The sequence below is a fragment of the Pseudophryne corroboree genome, chromosome 2 (assembly GCF_028390025.1).
Source record: "Pseudophryne corroboree isolate aPseCor3 chromosome 2, aPseCor3.hap2, whole genome shotgun sequence".
Lineage (NCBI taxonomy): Eukaryota > Metazoa > Chordata > Amphibia > Anura > Myobatrachidae > Pseudophryne > Pseudophryne corroboree.
Window position 1 is genome coordinate 25304028 of NC_086445.1, and position 24229 is coordinate 25328256.

At 51.7% G+C, this 24229-nt stretch overlaps 1 protein-coding gene across 2 annotated transcripts in view; it reads left to right on the top strand.

The window, feature by feature from the left end:
• The first annotated feature begins 1164 nt into the window (after positions 1 to 1164).
• LOC134994001 (oocyte zinc finger protein XlCOF7.1-like) overlaps positions 1165 to 24229 on the top strand; it is an 87677-nt gene continuing 64612 nt past the window's right edge. For both annotated transcript variants that reach the window (XM_063950918.1, XM_063950919.1), the window contains exon 1: positions 1165 to 1252. The gene's annotated coding sequence lies outside the window, so the exon portion shown is untranslated. The remainder of the gene's footprint in view (positions 1253 to 24229) is intronic.

Sequence of the window (24229 nt, forward strand, 5' to 3'; positions counted from 1 at the left end):
GCTATACACCCATCTCACCCTCCTCTCTCTCTGTAACTATACACCCATCTCACCCTCCTCTCTCTCCCTATAGCTATATACACCCATCTCACCCTCCTCTCTCTCCCTATAGCTATATACACCCATCTCACCCTCCTCTCTCTCTCTCCCTATAGCTATATACACCCATCTCACCCTCCTCTCTCTCCCTATAGCTATACACCCATCTCACCCTATAGCTATATACACACACATCTCACCCTCCTCTCTCTATCTATAGCTATACACCCATCTCACCCTCCTCTCTCTCCCTATAGGTATATACATCCATCTCACCCTCCTCTCTCTCCCTATAGGTATATACATCCATCTCACCCTCCTCTCTCTCCCTATAGCTATACACCCATCTCACACTCCTCTCTCCCTATAGCTATATACACCCATCTCACCCTCCTCTCTCTCCCTATAGCTATACACCCATCTCACCCTCCTCTCTCCCTATAGCTATATACACCCATCTCACCCTCCTCTCTCTCCCTATAGCTATATACACCCATCTCACCCTCCTCTCTCTCCCTATAGCTATACACCCATCTCACCCTCCTCTCTCCCTATAGCTATATACACCCATCTCACCCTCCTCTCTCTCCCTGTAGCTATACACCCATCTCACCCTCCTCTCTCCCTATAGCTATATACACCCATCTCACCCTCCTCTCTCTCTCCCTATAGCTATACACCCATCTAACCCTCCTCTCTCTCCCTATAGCTATATACACCCATCTCACCCTCCTCTCTCTCCCTATAGCAATACACCCATCTCACCCTCCTCTCTCCCTATAGCTATATACACCCATCTCACCCTCCTCTCTCTCCCTATAGCTATACACACATTACTGTACATGTAGAACATGAGGAGAGCCAGACTGGGGTAAGGCAGCAATCAGGGCAAAGCAGCAGCGGGCAGCAACAGGCTACATGCCCCCTCTCAGCAGCTACTGTCCGGCCTGATGATGATGCAGCAGCAGCACACACCCACCCATCTCACCCTCCTCTCTCTCACATCAGCTCCTCCGGCTACCAGGGACTACAAGCCGCGTTACTATGGCGACGCCCACAGGTAAACTTCCGGCATCCAAGCCTCGTTCCCGCGTCTGAATCGTCCCCCGCACGTTACCGGTACTTCCTGTGCCCCAAGCCTCGTTTCCAGCCGTGTGCGCTCTGCCTCTCAATTCCCCGGTGATTGCTGCCAGTGACCGGCTCATCTGCTGCAGTGAGCGCTGTCCTTCCCCTGCCTGTCTGCTACTGGGAGAGGGTGTGACTGCTACTGGGAGGGGGTGTCTGATACTGGGAGAGGGGTGACTGGTACTGGGTGTGTCTGATACTGGGAGAGGGTGTGACTGCTACTGGGAAGGGGTGTCTGGTACTGGGAGAGGGGTGACTGGTACTGGGAGAGGGTGTGTCTGATACTGGGAGAGGGGTGACTGGTACTGGGAGAGGGTGTGTCTGGTACTGGGAGAGGGTGTGTCTGGTACTGGGAGAGGGTGTGTCTGATACTGGGAGAGGGTGTGTCTGATACAGGGAGAGGGGGTGTCTGATACTGGGAGAGGGGTGACTGGTACAGGGAGAGGGGGTGTCTGATACAGGGAGAGGGGGTGTCTGATACAGGGAGAGGGGTGACTGGTACTGGGAGAGGGTGTGTCTGATACTGGGAGAGGAGTGACTGGTACTGGGAGAGGGTGTGTCTGATACTGGGAGAGGAGTGACTGGTGCTGGGAGAGGGTGTGTCTGATACTGGGAGAGGGTGTGTCTGATACTGGGAGAGGGGTGACTGGTACTGGGAGAGGGGGTGTCTGATACTGGGAGAGGAGTGACTGGTACTGGGAGAGGGTGTGTCTGATACTGGGAGAGGGGTGACTGGTACTGGAAGAGGGTGTGTCTGATACTGGGAGAGGGGTGACTGGTACTGGGAGAGGGTGTGTCTGATACTGGGAGAGGGGGTGACTGGTACAGGGAGAGGGGGTGTCTGATACTGGGAGAGGGGTGACTGGTACAGGGAGCGGGGGTGTCTGATACAGGGAGAGGGGTGACTGGTACTGGGAGAGGGAGTGTCTGATACTGGGAGAGGGGTGACTGGTACAGGGAGCGGGGGTGTCTGATACAGGGAGAGGGGTGACTGGTACTGGGAGAGGGAGTGTCTGATACTGGGAGAGGGGTGACTAGTACAGGGAGAGGGGGTGTCTGGTACTGGGAGAGGGTGTGTCTGATACTGGGAGAGGGGTGACTGGTATTGGGAGAGGGTGTGTCTGATACTGGGAGAGGGGGTGACTGGTACAGGGAGAGGGGGTGTCTGATACTGGGAGAGGGGTGACTGGTACAGGGAGCGGGGTGACTGGTACTGGGAGAGGGTGTGTCTGATACTGGGAGAGGGGTGACTAGTACAGGGAGAGGGGGTGTCTGGTACTGGGAGAGGGTGTGTCTGATACTGGGAGAGGGGTGACTGGTACAGGGAGAGGGGGTGTCTGATACTGGGAGAGGGGTGACTGGTACAGGGAGCGGGGGTGTCTGATACAGGGAGAGGGGTGACTGGTACTGGGAGAGGGTGTGTCTGATACTGGGAGAGGGGTGACTAGTACAGGGAGAGGGTGTGTCTGATACTGGGAGAGGGGTGACTGGTACTGGGAGAGGGTGTGTCTGATACTGGGAGTGGGGTTGACTGGAACTGTACTGGGAGAGGGAGATGTTTCCTACTGGGAGGGTTTTGTGTGTGTTACTGGTAATGGGAGAGGTGTAACTGGTACTGTGCTGGGAGAGGGGTGACGGTAGATGCTAGAATCAAGTTGGAGAAAGGATCCCTGACGTAAGGGGGAGTAGCTAGGCCAGCGGGATAGGTGTTCTACTATCCACACCACTAACTACTCCCTTTAGTAACCCCGCGAGCCACTGTGCCCGAAGTGTGGCGAGTGAAGCGAGGTTATATTTCAGGTACCCTGTTCAGCCATGGCTCCTCATTCTGGCGACGTGGCTCCTCCACTGGTGACATCAGAGGTCCCTTCACCAACTTGGTTTTAGACCTAACCGTGACTGCTACTGGGAGAGGGGGTGGTACTGGAAGAAAGGAGTGTGTGTGACTGGTACTGTACTGGGAGAGGGGTGTGTGATTGGTACTGTACTGGGAGAGGGGTGTGTGATTGGTACTGTACTGGGAGAGGGGTGTGTGTGACTGGTACTGTACTGGGAGAGGGGTGTGTGACTGGTACTGTACTGGGAGAGGGGTGTGTGTGACTGGTACTGTACTGGTACTGTACTGGGAGAGGTGTGTGTGTGACTGGTACTGTACTGGGAGAGGGGTGTGTAACTGGTACTGTACTGGGAGAGGGGTGTGTGTGACTGGTACTGTACTGGGAGAGGGGTGTGTGTGACTGGTACTGTACTGGGAGAGGGGTGTGTGTGACTGGTACTGTACTGGGAGAGGGTGTGTGTATGACTGGTACTGTGTTGGGAGAGGGGTGTGTGTGACTGGCACTGTACTGGGAGAGGGGTGTGTGTGACTGGCACTGTGTTGGTAGAGGGGTGTGTGTAACATAGTAACTAAGGTTGAAAAAAGACAATTGTCCATCGAGTTCAACCTATTTGTTGTCTCCTATGCAGTCCTATTATAGGACTAGTTATTTTTATGTTAGGACTAGTTATATTAGCTATAATGCGTGCCTACGCATGATAACCCTGAATATCTTTATCAAATAGGAATTTAACCCATTCTTAAAGGTGTTGACTGAGTCCGCAGATACTACTCTCTCAGGCAGGGAATTTCAAACACGTATTGTCCTTACTGTGAAAAAACGTTTTCGCCTCAATGTGCGGAAACTCCTCTCCTCTAACCTAAGATAGTGACCACGTGTCCTCTGTGCTGATCATATTGAAAACAGGTCCCTCCCAAGCTCTGTGTATTGTCCCCTTATATATTTGTAGATGTTGATCATGTCCCCTCTTAGTCTCCTCTTTTCCAATGTAAACATGCCTAGCCTTGCAAGCCTTTCCTCGTATTCCAGCGTCTCCATGCCCTTGATTAGTTTGGTCGCCCTCCTCTGAACCTTTTCTAGCTCCAGAATATCCTTTTCGTAATATGGTGCCCAAAATTGCACACAGTATTCAAGATGTGGCCTCACTAGTGATTTATATAATGGGAGTATAATACTCTCGACCCTTGCATCAATTTCCTGTTTTATGCATGTTAATATCTTATTAGCCTTCTTTGCTGCACTCCTACTTTGGGTACTGCTGCTTAATTTGTTATCTATGTGAACCCCTAAGTCTTTTTCCAGTACAGAATCCCCTAGAATTACCCCATTTAGTATGTAGGTGTAATTTCCGGTCTTGCCCCACAGTGCATTACCTTACACTTGTCTGTATTGAATCTCATTCTCTATTTTGCTGCCCATGCTTCCAGTTTAGTTAAGTCGTTCTGAAGAGACTCAGCATCCCCCTCCATATATATATAACCTTACACAGTTTGGTATCGTCTGCGAAAATTGACACCATGCTTTCTAGACCTACTGTTAGGTCGTTGATGAAAATGTTGAACAAAAGTGTTCCAAGTACAGACCCTTGTGGCACACCACTTAGTACTTTAGTCCAATTTGAAAATGATCCATTGACCACAACGCGCTGCTCCCTATTATCTAACCAATTACTGACCCAAGTGCATATTGTGCTCTCTAGCCCAATTTCTTGTAGCTTATAGATAAGACGCATGTGTGGTACAGTGTCGAAAGCTTTGGCAAAGTCTAAAAAGATTACATCCACCTCCTTACCCTGATCAAGGTTCGCACTTACTGTTTCATAAAAGCCAAGTAAGTTGGTCTGACATGATCTGTCCCTCACAAATCCATGTTGGTTCCTTTTAATGACCTTATTTACTTCAAGGAACCTTTGAATACCGTCCCTTCGAAAACCTTCCAATACTTTCCCCACTATAGATGTAAGACTAACTGGTCTATAATTACCTGGTTCAGCTTTGCTCCCCTTTTTCAATATCGGCACTACCTCTGCTATATGCCAGTCTTTGGGAACCATACCCGATTTAACCAAATCCATGAAGATCAAATATAGAGGTCTTGCTAGTTCAGCGTGCAACTTCATAAGAACTCTTCGGGGTGAATTCCATCTGGACCAGTTGACTTATTAATCTTTACATTTTTTAATCGGTCACAGACTACCTCCTCACATAAATAAGCATTTAGCAGTGGGACATTATCTTTGTTGAGATTTTGTGTTAGACCCAGCATTTGGTCCTCTCTGGTAAATACCGTTGAAAAAAACTTGTTTAGTTTGTTTGCTATGTCATTATCATTTTTTATTAAGACTCCCCTCTTGTCCTTTAAAGGGCCTATACGCTCCTTCTTTAGTATCTTGCTATTGATGTACTTAAACAATTTTTGGGGATTTGCTTTGCTTTCCTTTGCTACGCTACTAGTTTTTCAGTTTCTACTTTAGCCGCTCATTCCTTTTTTGCATATTTTGTTACAGTCCTTATAGTGCTGGAATGACTCCGCATCCCACTCAGATTTTTATTTTTCTTGTACGTCCTAGAGGATGCTGGGTTCACCATAGAACCATGGGGTATAGACTGGATCCGCAGGAGACATGGGCACTTTAAGACTTTGAAAGGGTGTGAACTGGCTCCTCCCTCTATGCCCCTCCTCCAGACTCCAGTTTTAGAATTGAGCCCAGTGAGACTGGACGCACTACAGGGAGCTCTACTGAGTTTCTCTGAAAAAGACTTTAGGTTTTTTATGTTCAGGGAGGCTGCTGGCAACAGTCTCCCTGCTTCGTGGGACTTAGGGGAGAGAAGTATGACCCACTTCCAGTGAGTTCAAGGGCTCTGCTTCTGGCTTGATAGAGTCAATTTTCTACCTTTTAACACAAGCTATTTACTAATACCTTCAAGCCGTAATGGCCGCTAAACCACGTGCACGTGCTACGCACTCCGTACGCTATTGGCGTACAAAGACCTCGCACGTGGTACGCAAGTTACGTACACACGCTACGCTGAGTGTACGGAATACACACAGCGAGCGTACACACAGATAATAACCTTTTAAACCTTAAACACAGAGTATGATTATACTGTAAGTCTTAGTATTGAGATACTGTAATGATATACCACTGGTTAACCTGGATATTTAAGCAAGCTGTTTGAGTGATTGAGATACTCAGAAACCCTTTGTACTAGCTAGAGAAACACAGACACCTTGCTGAGGTTCCAACACCTTTACTAACGAGATTTAGCTATGTAAAAAGGGAAAATACAGTTAACAGCTTATACACTACAGCACTAACATAAAACACCTAAACAGAATAACTGGACATAAATATACAATGGCATCTTAATCCTAAACAATAACAGTGAGAGAGAGACAGTATAGCAAATACAGACAGAGAATAAGTTGGTTACAGAGAACTTACACACGTGGGGAATGATCGCTAGCGCAGTCCTGGAAACCAGCTCTCTAGTTAGTCAATGATGAAAACCTTTGTGGAGAGAAGACTGAGCTGGCCCAGGCTGGCTGTTCTTATATACACAAAGTACAGTACACTACAAAGGGCCCTACAATCTTATTGTTCATTGGACACAGGAATCTGTCTTCGCATTATAACCAAAGGTCATAGGTTTGTTTGAACAGGTGGGCTGTGACTATTTCAAACTGCTCAGATGGGAGGTATCCTCTGGATTCCCCCTGCATGTGTAATTAAACTGCAAATACTGTAAATGTCCATAAACTTATTTTAAACATAACTATACGCTGGAGCGACCGATCTCTTCCTAACCAACACCGGAATGTTTCTAATAAAATACTCTTCGGTTAGGTACTAAACACCACCGCTCAGACCCTGTCTGACCCTTCGTATCATGCAAAGAAGAATTCCTTTGTCCCTGAACCAGTTACACTAATCATACTTACAGATATTATTAAGGGGACCATAACCTATAAAATACACTATTTAGATTAACTATGTAACGATCGAGTCGCCCGCCAGACGCACACAAACTCTACCGTAAATGCGCATACCACGCGCCTGAGCGCACGACCGTGGAGGCGCCGTCACGCAACTGCGAATATGCGCACGCACGGGAGAGAATGTGCACGTGCAGCGGGCAAGCGCATGGGGTTAGTACAAGGCATCATAGGTCGCTATATTTTTCGACTTTGACAGGCTACATGACACCATTAGCTCCTGAGGGTGCTGATTGCTGGGTACGCCTAGATGCTCACTCCCACAGCCGGCCGTCACCCCCTTACAGAGCCAGAATTCAGAAGACAGGTGAGTAACAGAAGAAAAGAAGACTTCTTCTTCAGTGACGGCATTTTCTGAGGTACAGCGCAGCGGGCAGACGCTGCACGCCAAGCTCCCACACACAGCACTATGGGGTGCGGGGGGGGGGGGGGCCCTGGGCAGCTAAAAAACATCCTCATTATTCCACTGGCAAGAGGGGACATTAGTGCCACGGCACTGTCCTAACCCTCGCCAGTATAAATATTAGAAAAAGCGGGACAGAAGCGCCATTAAGGGGGCGGGACTTCTCCCTCACAGCTCACGGCGCCATTTCCTCTCCGCAACCTCCAGAGACGCTGGTCCTCCTCACACTGACAAGTACCAGGGGTGCAAAACTGGGGGGAGGCATGTAAATTGGTGCAATATATGTGATAGTAAAAGCGCTATAGGTCTGAGGCAATTTCTTGGTGATTTCAGACCCATTGATTTAGCGTTGGGTTGTGAGCTGGCAAATCCCCTCTGTGTCTCTCTGACAAACTTTACTGTGGGTCTGTCCCCTATATGCCCGGTGTGTCTGTGGGTGTTTGGTGCGTGTGTGTCGACATGTCTGAGGCTGAAGGCTCTTCCCAGGAGGAGGCTGTATTAGGGACACAAACGGCGGTGGGGGTGACCCTGTCGGCACTGCCGACGCCTGATTGGGTAAATGTGTTGAACGCCTTGAATGCTAATGTGGCTCTTATTAGTAAGAGGCTAGATAAGTCTGAGTCTCAGACCCAGGCATGGAAGAAATCTGTGGAAGATATGTTATTGCAAAGTCAGGTCCCCTCAGGGTCACAAAAACGTACATTGGCCCAGTTGGCAGACACTGCTACCGACACGGACTCTGATTCCAGTGTCGACTATAGTGATTCCCGATTAGGTACAAAATTGGCAAAGAGCATTCAGTACATGATTGTGGCGGTTAAAGAGGTATTACATATCACTGAGGACCCGGCTGTCCCTGATAAAAGGGTCTGTATGTATAAGGAAAAGAAACCTGAGATAACGTTTCCTCTCTCTCATGAACTGAACACGCTATTTGAAAAAGTCTGAGATGGTCCTGACAGAAAGTTTCAGACTCCCAAAAGAATTACGTTAGCTTATCCGTTTCCCTCGGCGGATAGGGAAAAGTGGGAGTCACCCCCCACTGTGGACAAGGCCCTGTCACGTTTGTCTAAAAAGGTGGCTCTCCCGTCACCTGGCACGGCAGCCCTTAAGGATTGTAAACAAGAAACTACGTGAAAGTCCATTTATGCAACCACAGGTACGCTACTCAGACCTGTCATTGCGTCTGCGTGGGTAAGTAGTTCTATCGAAAAGTGGGCAGACAACTTGTCTTCTGAAATAGATACCCTAGATAGGGATCACATCCTCTATCAAGGATGCTGCAGCATACCTTAAGGAAGCTGCGAGAGATATTGGTCTTTTGGGATCAAAGGCCAATGTCATGGCTGTCTCAGCTAGGCGTGCATTGTGGATTCACCAATGGAATGCTGATGCTGATTCCAATAAAAGTATGGAATCTCTACCATATAAAGGTAAGGCCTTGTTTGGTGACGGCCTTGATGATTTGGTATCTACAGCTACCGCGGGTAAGTCATCCTTTTTGCCTTATGTTCCTCCACAACAAAAGAAAACGTACCACTATCAGATGCAGTCCTTTCGGCCCAATAAATACAGAAAGGGCCGAGGTTCTACCTTCCTTGCTACTAGAGGAAGGGGAAGAGGTAAACGATCACCAGCCTTCTCAGGCTCCCAGGAGCAGAAGTCCTCCCAGGCTTCTGCCAATTCCACCGCATGACGTTGGGGCTCCTATGCGGGAGTCCGCACCGGTGGGGGCACGTCTCAAACTCTTCAGTCACTTTTGGGTTCGTACGGACCTAGACCCATGGGTTTTACAAATAGTATCCCAAGGGTACAAGCTGGAGTTTCAAGACGTTTCCCCTCGCCGTTTTTTCAAATCGGCCTTGCCAGCTTCTCTTCCGGACAGGGAGGTAGTTTGCGACGCAATACAAAAGTTGTGTCAAAATCAAGTTATCGTCAGGGTTCCCCAGTCACAACAGGGAGAAGGTTTTTATTCGAGCCTGTTTGTGGTCCCGAAGCTGGACGGCTCGGTCAGACCAATCCTAAACCTGAAATCCCTAAATTTCTTCCCAAAGAAATTCAAATTCAAGATGGAGTCTCTCCGAGCAGTGATCTCCATTCTGGAGAAGGGGATTTTATGGTGTCGGTGGACATAAAGGATGCCTACTTACATGTTCCCATTTATCCTCCGCATCAGGCTTACCTGAGGCTTGCAATTCAGGATTGTCATTACCAATTACAAACATTGCCGTTTGGTCTGTCCACGGCTCCGAGGATTTTCACCAAAGTGATTGGCGGAGATGATGGTTCTCCTTCGCAAGCAAGGAGTCATAATTATCCCGTACTTGGACGATCTCCTGATAAAGGCGAGATCCAGGGACCAGTTGGTGCAAGATGTTGCACTCTCCCTGACAGTCCTTCAGCAACATGGTTGGCTCCTAAACTTGCCAAAATCACAGTTGATTCCGACAACGCGGTTGTCGTTTTTGGGAATGATATTGGACACAGAACTACAGAGAGTCTTTCTTCCAGTGAAAAAGGCTCTGGAACTTCAGAGTCTGGTCAAACAAATTCTGAAACCAGCAAGAGTGTCAATCCATCAATGCACTCGGTTGCTGGGGAAGATGGTGGCGGCTTACGAGGCCATTCAGTTTGGCAGATTCCATGTCAGAGTGTTTCAGTGGGACCTGTTGGACAAGTGGTCCGGGTCCCATCTGCACATGCACCGAAGGATAACCCTGTCTTCCAAGACCAGAATCTCACTCCTGTGGTGGATGCACAGCTCTCACCTCCTAGAGGAACGCAGGTTCGGGATCCAGGACTGGATCTTAGTGACCACGGATGCGAGTCTCCGAGGCTGGGGAGCAGTCACGCAGGGGGAAAGCTTCCAGGGAAGATGGTCAAGCCAGGAAGTTTGTCTACACATAAACGTTCTGTAGTTAAGGGCCATTCACAACGGCCTTCTGCAAGCGGAACATCTTCTTCGAAATCGGCCCGTCTTGATTCAGTCGGACAACATAACTGCAGTAGCGTACATATACCGCCAGGGCGGAACAAAGAGCAGAGCGGCAATGGCAGAGGCCACAACGGTGCTCCGTTCGGCGGAAAGGCATACAAGCGCTCTGTCAGCGATCTTCATTCCAGGAGTGGACAACTGGGAAGTAGACTTCCTCAGCAGACACGATCTCCATCCAGGAGAGTGGGGTCTTCATCAAGAGGTCTTTCCAGAAGTGACAAGTCTTTGGGGAATTCCTCAAATAGATATGATGGCGTCTCGGCTCAACAAGAAACTTCAGAGATATTGTTCGAGATCGAGAGACCCTCAAGCAATAGCAGTGGACGCCCTTGTGACACCGTGGGTGTTTCAGTCGGTGTACGTGTTTCCTCCGCTTCCACTCATTCCAAGAGTGATAAAGATCATAAGAAGAACAAAGGTTCAAGCGATCCTCATTGTTCCAGACTGGCCAAGGAGGGCTTGGTATCCAGATCTTCAGGAATTACTCATAGGAGATCCCTGGCCTCTTCCTCTGAGGGAGGATCTGTTACAGCAGGGGCCGTGCGTGTTCCAAGACTTACCGCAACTTCGTTTGACGGCTTGGAGGTTTAACACCGGATTCTAGCCCAAAAGAGTATTCCCGAGGAAGTCATCCCCACTCTTATTCAGGCCAGGAAAGGAGTAACATCTCAACATTACCACCGTATTTGGAGAAAATACGTGTCTTGGTGTGAATCCAAGAAGGCTCCTACAAAATAATTTTAGTTAGGACGTTTTCTCCATTTTCTACAAGCCGGTGTGGATGTGGGCCTAAAGTTGGGCTCAATAAAGTTCAAATTTTAGCTTTATCAGTTTTCTCCCAAAAACCATTGGCCTCCCTTCCAGAAGTTCAGACCTTCGTGAAAGGAGTGTTGCACATCCAACCTCCCTTTGTGCCCCCTGTGGCACCATGGGATCTTAACATGGTGTTGCAATTCCTTCAATCTCATTGGTTTGAACCTTTACAGAAGAGTTGAAATTCCTTACTTGGAAAGTGGTCATGCTGTTGGCCTTGGCATCCGCAAGGCGGGTGTCTGAATTGGCGGCCTTGTCTCACAAGAGCCCTTATTTGATCTTCCATGAAGATAGAGCAGAGTTGAGAACTCATCAGCAGTTTCTGCCGAAAGTGGTTTCGTCGTTCCACTTGAGCCAGCCTATTGTGGTGCCAGTGGCTACTGACGCCTTGCTGGAATCGGAGTTTCTCGATGTAGTAAGGGCTTTCAAAATTTATGTTGTCAGAACGGCTCAGTTTAGGAAAACGGAGGCTCTGTTTGTCCTGTATGCCCACAATAAAATTGGGGCTCCTGCTTCCAAGCAGACTATTGCGCACTGGATCTGTCATACGATTCAGCAGGCTCATTCTACGGCTGGATTGCCGTTACCAAAATCGGTGAAGGTCCATTCTACCAGAAAGGTGGGCTCGTCCTGGGCGGCTGCCCGGGTGGTCTCGGCATTACAACTTTGCAGAGCAGCTACTTGGTCGCGTTCAAACACCTTTGCGAAGTTCTACAAGTTTGATACCCTGGCTGATGAGGACCTCTTGTTTGGTCAATCGGTGCTGCAGAGTCATCCGCACTCTCCCGCCCATTCTAGAGCTTTGGTATAACCCCATGGTTCTTGATGTGACCCCAGCATCCTCTAGGATGTATGAGAAAATAGGATTTTAATACCTATGGGTAAATCCTTTTCTCTTAGTCCGTAGAGGATACAGTATGCACTGGGACGGGCGCCCAGCATCTGCAGTTATTAGTTGTGGTTACATACATGTTGTGTTACGCTTATAGTCAGCCCGTTGCTGCAATTGTTCATGTCGTTGACTTGCGTTGTCTTAAATGCCATGTTGTACTGCCACTCCTGCTATTCTTACTTAATGACCCATGATTTCTTGCTAAACCCTCCCCCCAGACACCTAGTTAAAAATCTCCTCCAACCTTCTAACCATCCTCCCCCCATCACCACTGCGCCCTCCTCATTCAGGTGCAATCCATCACGACAAAAAAGATGGCGCCTGACTGAGAAGTCCTCCCAGTGTTCTAGGAACACAAAGCCTTCCTTCCTGCACCAATCCCTAAGCCACACATTTAACTCCCTAATCTCCCTCTGCCTCCCTGGGCTAGCGCGTGGCACGGGTAATAATTTGGAGAATATTACCTTAGATGTCCTTGCCTTAAGTTTCTTGCCTGATTCCCTATAGTCTTTCTTAAGGACATCCCACCTTCCACTAACTTTGTCGTTGGTGGCAATGTGCACCAAGACCGCTGGATCCTTCCCAGCCCCTCCCCTCCCAACAATCTATCTACACGGTCCGCGATGTGCCACACCCGAGCACCCGGGTGACAACAGACTGTACGGCGATCACGGTCCCAGTAGCAGATTGCCCTATCTGTCTTCCCAATAATGGAATCCCCTACCACCACAATCTGACTAGGTACCTTACTAACTTTTATCCCAACTGCGCCAGAGAGACGGCTCCTCTAGTTGCTAGAGGGAACAGTCTCCTCCGGCACCGTCATTTCCTCACTATCATCCTCCGATTCCTCATCCAGTCGGGCAAATTTATTTGGGTTTGATAGTTCGGAGATGTCGAGCCTCCCCCTCTTTTCCTTCCTTCTAACTGTGACCCAGCTAGCTCCCTGATTTTCCTCTTCTACCAGTGACCACTCCCTCAACTCCTCCACCGTTCTATCTAAACTATGCTCGAGATTGTGAATGTCCCTCAGTTGTGTAACGGTCTGCTCTAGAACAGTTACCTGGGCTTCCAAGGCAACCGTTCGCACACACCTCATGCAGATGTACACTCACTGGGACGGTTGCTCCAGGTGCGCGTACATCTTGCATGACATGCACTGAGTGAGGTCCCCAATCACAGCCCCTCCCATATTTTTGTAAGGTCTAACCTGTTACACAAGAAGAAATAGAGAAGCAAAACAATCTAGGCAAAACACTCACTATACAATGAAGTTGGGCTTGTACTTATCTATCCTTTGCGTCCCCTAATCCTTCACTTTTATGCAGCAGTCTCCGTTCCCTTCCGTCCTCCTTGCCCCCTTGTGCAGCTCATCAGTGGATTCAGACCCAGCAAGCCGATTGTGGGTCCCTGGTAGTACCTGCTGTCAACAGCAGTAGGCTCTTTACCCACCGGCAGCGTCCCTGGGCAGTACCTAGTATGCTCACACACAAAATAGAACAGAAACAAAGGCAGCCCTATACCCTCAAAATATCTGCCCCTCACACACACACATACACAAACACACACAAAAGCTCATCCCCTCACAAACACAACAATCACAGCCCCTCTGCTACTCCAAGTTAGAGACCCTCTCCCTCACTCACAGCCCCTTGCAGCCTCATCAGAGACTTAATGCTATTGCAAATATTTGTGTTCCTGATTGCGCATTATAAAACCTTTTTCTGTATTCTAACTCACCTGCTGCTGTTTCAAACTCACTATTCACTTAAATAGCCAAGCTTCACTTTACAATGCAAGCCCTCACAATGAGCAAGCTCAATGAGTGTGCTCACTGATTAAATAGGCTCTCAGGCAGCTGTTGTAATCAGCCCCTCCTCCTGATTACTACACACCTAGATTCAACCCCTCCTCCTGGTTTTTCCTCACACTTTTTAAGATACAGATACAAACACAACCAGATTCACACTAACTTTATCCCACAATATTACAATCCCTATATGGATAGACAGAGAATACTCAGATACTCACCTGCTGCTGTTTCAAACTTACTATTCACTTAAAAAGCCAAGCTTCACTTTACAATGCAAGCCCTCACAATCAGCCTGCAAGCCCTCACAATGAGCCTGGTGTGTGTGTCTGGTACTGTACTGGGAGAGGGGTGTGTGTGTGACTGGTACTGTACTGGGAGAGTATGTGTGTGTGACTGGTACTGTACTGGGAGAGGGGTGTGTGTGACTGGTACTGTACTGGGAGAGGGGTGTGTGTGACTGGTACTGTACTGGGAGAGGGGTGTGTGTGACTGGTACTGTACTGGGAGAGGGGTGTGTGTGTCTGGTACTGTACTGGGAGAGGATGTGTGTGTGTGACTGGTACTGTACTGGGGGAGGGTATGTGTGTGACTGGTACTGTACTGGGAGAGGTGTGTGTGACTGGTGCTGTACTGGGAGAGGGGTGTGTGTGACTGGTGCTGTACTGGGGGAGGGTATGTGTGTGACTGGTACTGTACTGGGAGAGGGGTGTGTGACTGGTACTGTACTGGGAGAGGGGTGTGTGACTGGTACTGTACTGGGAGAGGGGTGTGTGTATCTGGTACTGTACTGGGAGAGGGGTGTGTGTGACTGGTAATGTACTGGGAGAGGGGTGTGTGTGACTGGTGCTGTACTGGGGGAGGGTATGTGTGTGACTGGTACTGTACTGGGAGAGGGGTGTGTGTGACTGGTACTGTACTGGGAGAGGGGTGTGTGTGACTGGTACTGTACTGGGAGAGGGGTGTGTGTATCTGGTACTGTACTGGGAGAGGGGTGTGTGTATCTGGTACTGTACTGGGAGAGGGGTGTGTGTGACTGGTAATGTACTGGGAGAGGTGTGTGTGTGACTGGTACTGTACTGGGAGAGGGGTGTGTGTGACTGGTACTGTACTGGGAGAGGGGTGTGTGACTGGTACTGTACTGGGAGAGGTGTGTGTGTGACTGGTACTGTACTGGGAGAGGGGTGTGTGTGTGTGTGTGTGTGTGTGTGTGTGTGTGTGTGTGTGTGTGTGTGTGACTGGTACTGTACTGGGAGAGGGGTGTATGTGACTGGTACTGTACTGGGAGAGGGGTGTATGTGACTGGTACTGTACTGGGAGAGGGTGTGTGTGTGACTGGTACTGTACTGGGAGAGGGGTGTGTGTGACTGGTACTGTACTGGGAGAGGGGTGTGTGACTGGTACTGTACTGGGAGATTGGTGTGTGTGACTGGTACTGTACTGGGAGATTGGTGTGTGTGACTGGTACTGTACTGGGAGAGGGGTGTGTGTGACTGGTACTGTACTGGGAGAGGGGTGTGTGTGACTGGTACTATACTGGGAGAGGGTGTGTGTGACTGGTACTGTGCTGGGAGAGGGTGTGTATGTGACTGGTACTGTACTGGGAGAGGGGTGTGTGTGACTGGTACTGTACTGGGAGAGGGGTGTGTGTGACTGGTACTGTACTGGGAGAGGGGTGTGTGTGACTGGTACTGTACTGGGAGAGGGTGTGTGTGTGACTGGTGCTGTACTGGGAGAGGGGTGTGTGTGACTGGTACTGTGCTGAAAGAGGGTGTGTGTGACTGGTACTGTACTGGGAGAGGGGTGTGTGTGACTGGTACTGTACTGGGAGAGGAGGGTGTGTGTGGCTGGTACTGTGCTGAGAGAGGGGTGTGTGTGTGACTGGTACTGTACTGGGAGAGGGTGTGTGACTGGTACTGTACTGGGAGAGGGGTGTGTGTGACTGGTACTGTACTGGGAGGGGGGTGTGTGTGACTGGTACTGGGAGAGGGTGTTTGTGACTGGTACTATACTGGGAGAGGTGTGTGTGTGACTGGTACTGTACTGGGAGAGGGTGTCTGTGTGACTGGTACTGTACTGGGAGAGGGGTGTGTGACTGGTACTGTACTGGGAGAGGTGTGTGTGTGTGTGTGTGTGTGTGTGTGTGTGTGACTGGTGCTGTGCTGGGAGAGGGTGTGTGTGTGACTGGTACTGTACTGGGAGAGGGGTGTGTGTGACTGGTACTGGGAGAGGGTGTGTGTGACTGGTACTGTACTGGGAGAGGGGTGTGTGTGACTGGTACTATACTGGGAGAGGGGTGTGTGTGACTGGTTCTGTGGTGGTAGACGGGTGTGTGTGACTGGTACTGTATTGGGAGAGGGGTGTGTGTGACTGGTACTGTACTGGGAGAGGGGTGTGTGTGACTGGTGCTGTACTGGGAGAGGGGTGTGTGTGACTGGTACTGTACTGGGAGAGAGGTGTGTGTGACTGGTACTGTGCTGGGAGAGGGGTGTGTGTGACTGGCACTGTACTGGGAGAGGGGTGTGTGTGACTGGTACTGTACTGGGAGAGGGGTGTGTGTGACTGGTACTGTATTGGGAGAGGGGTTGTGACTGGTGCTGTGCTGAGAGAGGGTGTGTGTGACTGGTACTGTACTGGGAGAGGGGTGTGTGTGACTGGTACTGTGCTGGGAGAGGGGTGTGTGTGACTGGTACTGTACTGGAAGAGGGGTGTGTGTGACTGGTACTGTATTGGGAGAGGGGTTGTGACTGGTGCTGTACTGGGAGAGGGGTATGTGTGTGACTGGTACTGTACTGGGAGAGGGGTGTGTGTGACTGGTACTGTGCTGGGAGAGGGGTGTGTGTGACTGGTACTGTGCTGGGAGAGGTGTGTGTGTGACTGGTACTGTACTGGGAGAGGGGTGTGTGTGACTGGTACTGTACTGGGAGAGGGGTGTGTGACTGGTACTGTACTGGGAGAGGGGTGTGTGTGACTGGTACTGTACTGGGAGAGGGTGTGTGTGACTGGTACTGTACTGGGAGAGGGGTTTGTGTGACTGGTACTGTGCTGGGAGAGGGTGTCTGTGTGACTGGTACTGTACTGGGAGAGGGGTGTGTGTGACTGGTACTGTACTGGGAGAGGGGTGTGTGTGACTGGTACTGTACTGGGAGAGGGGTGTGTGTGACTGGTACTGTACTGGGAGAGGTGTGTGTGTGTGACTGGTACTGTACTGGGAGAGGGGTGTGTGTGACTGGCACTGTACTGGGAGAGGGGTGTGTGTGACTGGTACTGTACTGGGAGAGGTGTGTGTGTGACTGGTACTGTACTGGGAGAGGGGTTTGTGTGACTGGTACTGTGCTGGGAGAGGGTGTCTGTGTGACTGGTACTGTGCTGGGAGAGGGGTGTGTGTGACTGGTACTGTGCTGGGAGAGGGGTGTGTGACTGGTACTGTACTGGGAGAGGTGTGTGTGTGACTGGTACTGTACTGGGAGAGGGGTGTGTGTGACTGGTACTGTACTGGGAGAGGGGTGTGTGTGACTGGTACTGTACTGGGAGAGGGGTGTGTGATATTGGTTCTGTGCTTGGGGAGGGGTGTGTGTGACTGGTTCTGTACTGGGAGAGGGGTGTGTGGCTGGTACTGTACTGGGAGAGGGGTGTGTGTGACTGGTACTGTACTGGGAGAGGGTGTCTGTGTGACTGGTACTGTACTGGGAGAGGGGTGTGTGACTGGTACTGTACTGGGAGAGGGGTGTGTGTGACTGGTGCTGTGCTGGGAGAGGGTGTGTGTGTGACTGGTACTGTACTGGGAGAGGGGTGTGTGTGACTGGTACTGGGAGAGGGTGTGTGTGACTGGTACTGTGCTGGGAGAGGGGTGTGTGTGACTGGTACTGTACTGGGAGAGGGGTGTGTGTGACTGGTACTATACTGGGAGAGGGGTGTGTGTGACTGGTACTGTATTGGGAGAGGGGTTGTGACTGGTGCTGTACTGGGAGAGGGGTGTGTGTGACTGGCACTGTACTGGGAGAGGGGTGTGTGTGACTGGTGCTGTACTGGGAGAGGGGTGTGTGTGACTGGTACTGTACTGGGAGAGGGGTGTGTGTGACTGGTACTGTATTGGGAGAGGGGTTGTGACTGGTGCTGTACTGGGAGAGGGGTGTGTGTGACTGGTACTGTACTGGGAGAGAGGTGTGTGTGACTGGTACTGTGCTGGGAGAGGGGTGTGTGTGACTGGCACTGTACTGGGAGAGGGGTGTGTGTGACTGGTACTGTACTGGGAGAGGGGTGTGTGTGACTGGTACTGTACTGGGAGAGGGGTGTGTGTGACTGGTACTGTACTGGGAGAGGGGTGTGTGTGACTGGTACTGTACTGGGAGAGGGGTGTGTGTGACTGGTACTGTACTGGGAGAGGGGTGTGTGTGACTGGTACTGTATTGGGAGAGGGGTTGTGACTGGTACTGTACTGGGAGAGAGGTGTGTGTGACTGGTACTGTACTGGGAGAGGGGTGTGTGTGACTGGTACTGTATTGGGAGAGGGGTTGTGACTGGTGCTGTACTGGGAGAGGGGTGTGTGTGACTGGTACTGTACTGGGACAGGGGTGTGTGTGACTGGTACTGTACTGGGAGAGGGGTGTGTGTGACTGGTACTGTGCTGGGAGAGGGGAATGTGTGTGACTGGTACTGTACTGGGAGAGGGGTGTGTGTGACTGGTACTGTGCTGGGAGAGGGGTGTGTGTGACTGGTAATGTACTGGGAGAGGGGTGTGTGTGACTGGTACTGTGCTGGGAGAGGGGTGTGTGTGACTGGTAATGTACTGGGAGAGGGGTGTGTGTGACTGGTACTGTACTGGGAGAGGGGTGTGTGTGACTGGTACTGTACTGGGAGAGAGGTGTGTGTGACTGGTACTGTGCTGGGAGAGGGGTGTGTGTGACTGGTAATGTACTGGGAGAGGGGTGTGTGTGACTGGTACTGTACTGGGAGAGGGGTGTGTGTGACTGGTACTGTACTGGGAGAGGGGTGTGTGACTGGCACTGTACTGGGAGAGGTGTGTGTGTGACTGGTACTGTACTGGGAGAGGGGTGTGTGTGACTGGTACTGTACTGGGAGAGGTGTGTGTGTGACTGGTACTGTACTGGGAGAGGGGTGTGTGTGACTGGTACTGTACTGGGAGAGGGATGTGTGTGACTGGTACTGTGCTGGGAGAGGGGTGTGTGTGACTGGTACTGTACTGGGAGAGGGTGTGTGTGACTGGTACTGTACTGGGAGAGGGGTGTGTGTGACTGGTACTGTACTGGGAGAGGGGTGTGTGACTGGTACTGTACTGGGAGAGGTGTGTGTGACTGGTACTGTACTGGGAGAGGTGTGTGTGTGACTGGTACTGTACTGGGAGAGGGGTGTGTGTGACTGGTACTGTACTGGGAGAGGGTGTCTGTGTGACTGGTACTGTACTGGAAGAGGGGTGTGTGTGACTGGTACTGTACTGGGAGAGGGGTGTGTGTGACTGGTACTGTACTGGGAGAGGGATGTGTGTGACTGGTACTGTGCTGGGAGAGGGGTGTGTGACTGGTACTGTACTGGGAGAGGTGTGTGTGTGACTGGTAATGTACTGGGAGAGGGGTGTGTGTGACTGGTACTGTACTGGGAGAGGGGTGTGTGTGACTGGTACTGTACTGGGAGAGGGGTGTGTGTGACTGGTACTGTACTGGGAGAGGGGTGTGTGTGACTGGTACTGTACTGGGAGAGGGATGTGTGTGACTGGTACTGTGCTGGGAGAGGGGTGTGTGACTGGTACTGTACTGGGAGAGGTGTGTGTGTGACTGGTACTGTACTGGGAGAGGGGTGTGTGTGACTGGTACTGTACTGGGAGAGGGTGTCTGTGTGACTGGTACTGTACTGGGAGAGGGGTGTGTGTGACTGGTACTGTACTGGGAGAGGGGTGTGTGTGACTGGTACTGTACTGGGAGAGGGGTGTGTGTGTGACTGGTACTGTACTGGGAGAGGGGTGTGTGTGACTGGTACTGTACTGGGAGAGGGGTGTGTGTGACTGGTACTGTACTGGGAGAGGGGTGTGTGACTGGTACTGTACTGGGAGAGGTGTGTGTGTGTGACTGGTACTGGGAGAGGGGTGTGTAACTGGTGCTGTACTGGGAGAGGGGTGTGTGTGACTGGCACTGTACTGGGAGAGGGGTGTGTGTGACTGGTACTGTGCTGGGAGAGGGGTGTGTGTGACTGGTACTGGGAGAGGGTGTGTGTGACTGGTACTGTACTGGGAGAGGGTGTGTGTGACTGGTGCTGTACTGGGAGAGGGGTGTGTGTGACTGGCACTGTACTGGGAGAGGGGTGTGTGTGACTGGTACTGTGCTGGGAGAGGGGTGTGTGTGACTGGTACTGGGAGAGGGTGTGTGTGACTGGTACTGTACTGGGAGAGGGGTGTGTGTGACTGGTACTATACTGGGAGAGGGGTGTGTGTGACTGGTACTGTATTGGGAGAGGGGTTGTGACTGGTGCTGTACTGGGAGAGGGGTGTGTGTGACTGGCACTGTACTGGGAGAGGGGTGTGTGTGACTGGTGCTGTACTGGGAGAGGGGTGTGTGTGACTGGTACTGTGCTGGGAGAGGGGTGTGTGTGACTGGCAATGTACTGGGAGAGGGGTGTGTGTGACTGGTACTGTATTGGGAGAGGGGTTGTGACTGGTGCTGTACTGGGAGAGGGGTGTGTGTGACTGGTACTGTACTGGGAGAAAGGTGTGTGTGACTGGTACTGTACTGGGAGAGGGGTGTGTGTGACTGGTACTGTACTGGGAGAGGGGTGTGTGTGACTGGTACTGTACTGGGAGAGGTATGTGTGACTGGTACTGTACTGGGAGAGGGGTGTGTGTGACTGGTACTGTGCTGGGAGAGGGGTGTGTGTGACTGGCAATGTACTGGGAGAGGGGTGTGTGTGACTGGCACTGTACTGGGAGAGGGGTGTGTGTGACTGGTACTGTACTGGGAGAGGGGTGTGTGTGACTGGTACTGTGCTGGGAGAGGGGTGTGTGACTGGTACTGTGCTGGGAGAGGGTGTGTGTGACTGGTACTGTGCTGGGAGAGGGGTGTGTGTGACTGGTACTGTACTGGGAGAGGGGTGTGTGTGACTGGTACTGTACTGGGAGAGAGGTGTGTGTGACTGGTACTGTACTGGGAGAGGGGTGTGTGTGACTGGTACTGTACTGGGAGAGAGGTGTGTGTGACTGGTACTGTGCTGGGAGAGGGGTGTGTGTGACTGGTACTGTACTGGGAGAGGGGTGTGTGTGACTGGTACTGGGAGAGGGTGTGTGTGACTGGTACTGTGCTGGGAGAGGGGTGTGTGTGACTGGTACTGGGAGAGGGTGTGTGTGACTGGTACTGTACTGGGAGAGGGGTGTGTGTGACTGGTACTATACTGGGAGAGGGGTGTGTGTGACTGGTACTGTATTGGGAGAGGGGTTGTGACTGGTGCTGTACTGGGAGAGGGGTGTGTGTGACTGGCACTGTACTGGGAGAGGGGTGTGTGTGACTGGTGCTGTACTGGGAGAGGGGTGTGTGTGACTGGTACTGTGCTGGGAGAGGGGTGTGTGTGACTGGCAATGTACTGGGAGAGGGGTGTGTGTGACTGGCACTGTACTGGGAGAGGGGTGTGTGTGACTGGTACTGTATTGGGAGAGGGGTTGTGACTGGTGCTGTACTGGGAGAGGGGTGTGTGTGACTGGTACTGTACTGGGAGAGAGGTGTGTGTGACTGGTACTGTACTGGGAGAGGGGTGTGTGTGACTGGTACTGTACTGGGAGAGGGGTGTGTGTGACTGGTACTGTACTGGGAGAGGTATGTGTGACTGGTACTGTACTGGGAGAGGGGTGTGTGTGACTGGTACTGTGCTGGGAGAGGGGTGTGTGTGACTGGCAATGTACTGGGAGAGGGGTGTGTGTGACTGGCACTGTACTGGGAGAGGGGTGTGTGTGACTGGTACTGTGCTGGGAGAGGGGTGTGTGACTGGTACTGTGCTGGGAGAGGGTGTGTGTGACTGGTACTGTGCTGGGAGAGGGGTGTGTGTGACTGGTACTGTACTGGGAGAGAGGTGTGTGTGACTGGTACTGTGCTGGGAGAGGGGTGTGTGTGACTGGTACTGTACTGGGAGAGGGGTGTGTGTGACTGGTACTGTACTGGGAGAGAGGTGTGTGTGACTGGTACTGTACTGGGAGAGGGGTGTGTGTGACTGGTACTGTACTGGGAGAGAGGTGTGTGTGACTGGTACTGTGCTGGGAGAGGGGTGTGTGTGACTGGTACTGTACTGGGAGAGCGGTGTGTGTGACTGGTACTGTACTGGGAGAGAGGTGTGTGTGACTGGTACTGTGCTGGGAGAGGGGTGTGTGTGACTGGTACTGTACTGGGAGAGAGGTGTGTGTGACTGGTACTGTACTGGGAGAGGGGTGTGTGTGACTGGTACTGTACTGGGAGAGAGGTGTGTGTGACTGGTACTGTGCTGGGAGAGGGGTGTGTGTGACTGGTACTGTACTGGGAGAGCGGTGTGTGTGACTGGTACTGTACTGGGAGAGGGGTGTGTGTGACTGGTACTGTACTGGGAGAGAGGTGTGTGTGACTGGTACTGTACTGGGAGAGGGGTGTGTGTGACTGGTACTGTACTGGGAGAGAGGTGTGTGTGACTGGTACTGTGCTGGGAGAGGGGTGTGTGTGACTGGTACTGTACTGGGAGAGAGGTGTGTGTGACTGGTACTGTGCTGGGAGAGGGGTGTGTGTGACTGGTGCTGTGCTGGGAGAGGGTGTTTGTGTGACTGGTACTGTACTGGGAGAGGGGTGTGTGTGACTGGTACTGTACTGGGAGAGGGGTGTGTGTGACTGGTACTGTACTGGGAGAGGTGTGTGTGTGACTGGTACTGTACTGGGAGAGGGGTTTGTGTGACTGGTACTGTGCTGGGAGAGGGTGTCTGTGTGACTGGTACTGTGCTGGGAGAGGGGTGTGTGACTGGCACTGTACTGGGAGAGGGATGTGTGTGACTGGTACTGTGCTGGGAGAGGGGTGTGTGACTGGTACTGTACTGGGAGAGGTGTGTGTGTGACTGGTACTGTACTGGGAGAGGGGTGTGTGTGACTGGTACTGTACTGGGAGAGGGTGTCTGTGTGACTGGTACTGTACTGGAAGAGGGGTGTGTGACTGGTACTGTACTGGGAGAGGGGTGTGTGACTGGTACTGTACTGGGAGAGGGGTGTGTGTGACTGGTACTGTGCTGGGAGAGGGGTGTGTGACTGGTACTGTACTGGGAGAGGGGTGTGTGTGACTGGTACTGTACTGGGAGAGGGTGTCTGTGTTACTGGCACTGTACTGGGAGAGGGGTGTGTGACTGGTACTGTATTGGGAGAGGGGTGTGTGTGACTGGTACTGTACTGGGAGAGGGGTGTGTGATATTGGTTCTGTGCTTGGGGAGGAGTGTGTGTGACTGGTACTGTACTGGGAGAGGGGTGTGTGGCTGGTACTGTACTGGGAGAGGGGTGTGTGACTGGTACTGTACTGGGAGAGGGGTGTGTGACTGGTACTGTACTGGGAGAGGGGTGTGTGTGACTGGTACTGTACTGGGAGAGCGGTGTGTGGCTGGTACTGTACTGGGAGAGGGGTGTGTGTGACTGGTACTGTACTGGGAGAGGGGTGTGTGTGACTGGCACTGTACTGGGAGAGGGATGTGTGTGACTGGTACTGTACTGGGAGAGGGGTGTGTGTGACTGGTACTGTACTGGGAGAGGGTGTGTGTGACTGGTACTGTACTGGGAGAGGGTGTGTGTGACTGGTACTGTACTGGGAGAGGGGTGTGTGTGACTGGTACTGTACTGGGAGAGGGGTGTGTGTGTGACTGGTACTGTGCTGGGAGAGGGGTGTGTGTGACTGGTACTGTACTGGGAGAGGGGTGTGTGTGACTGGTACTGTACTGGGAGAGGGGTGTGTGTGTGACTGGCACTGTACTGGGAGAGGGGTGTGTGTGACTGGTACTGTACTGGGAGAGGGGTGTGTGTGACTGGTACTGTACTGGGAGAGCGGTGTGTGGCTGGTACTGTACTGGGAGAGGGGTGTGTGTGACTGGTACTGTACTGGGAGAGGGGTGTGTGTGACTGGCACTGTACTGGGAGAGGGATGTGTGTGACTGGTACTGTACTGGGAGAGGGGTGTGTGTGACTGGTACTGTACTGGGAGAGGGTGTGTGTGACTGGTACTGTACTGGGAGAGGGTGTGTGTGACTGGTACTGTACTGGGAGAGGGGTGTGTGTGACTGGTACTGTACTGGGAGAGGGGTGTGTGTGTGACTGGTACTGTGCTGGGA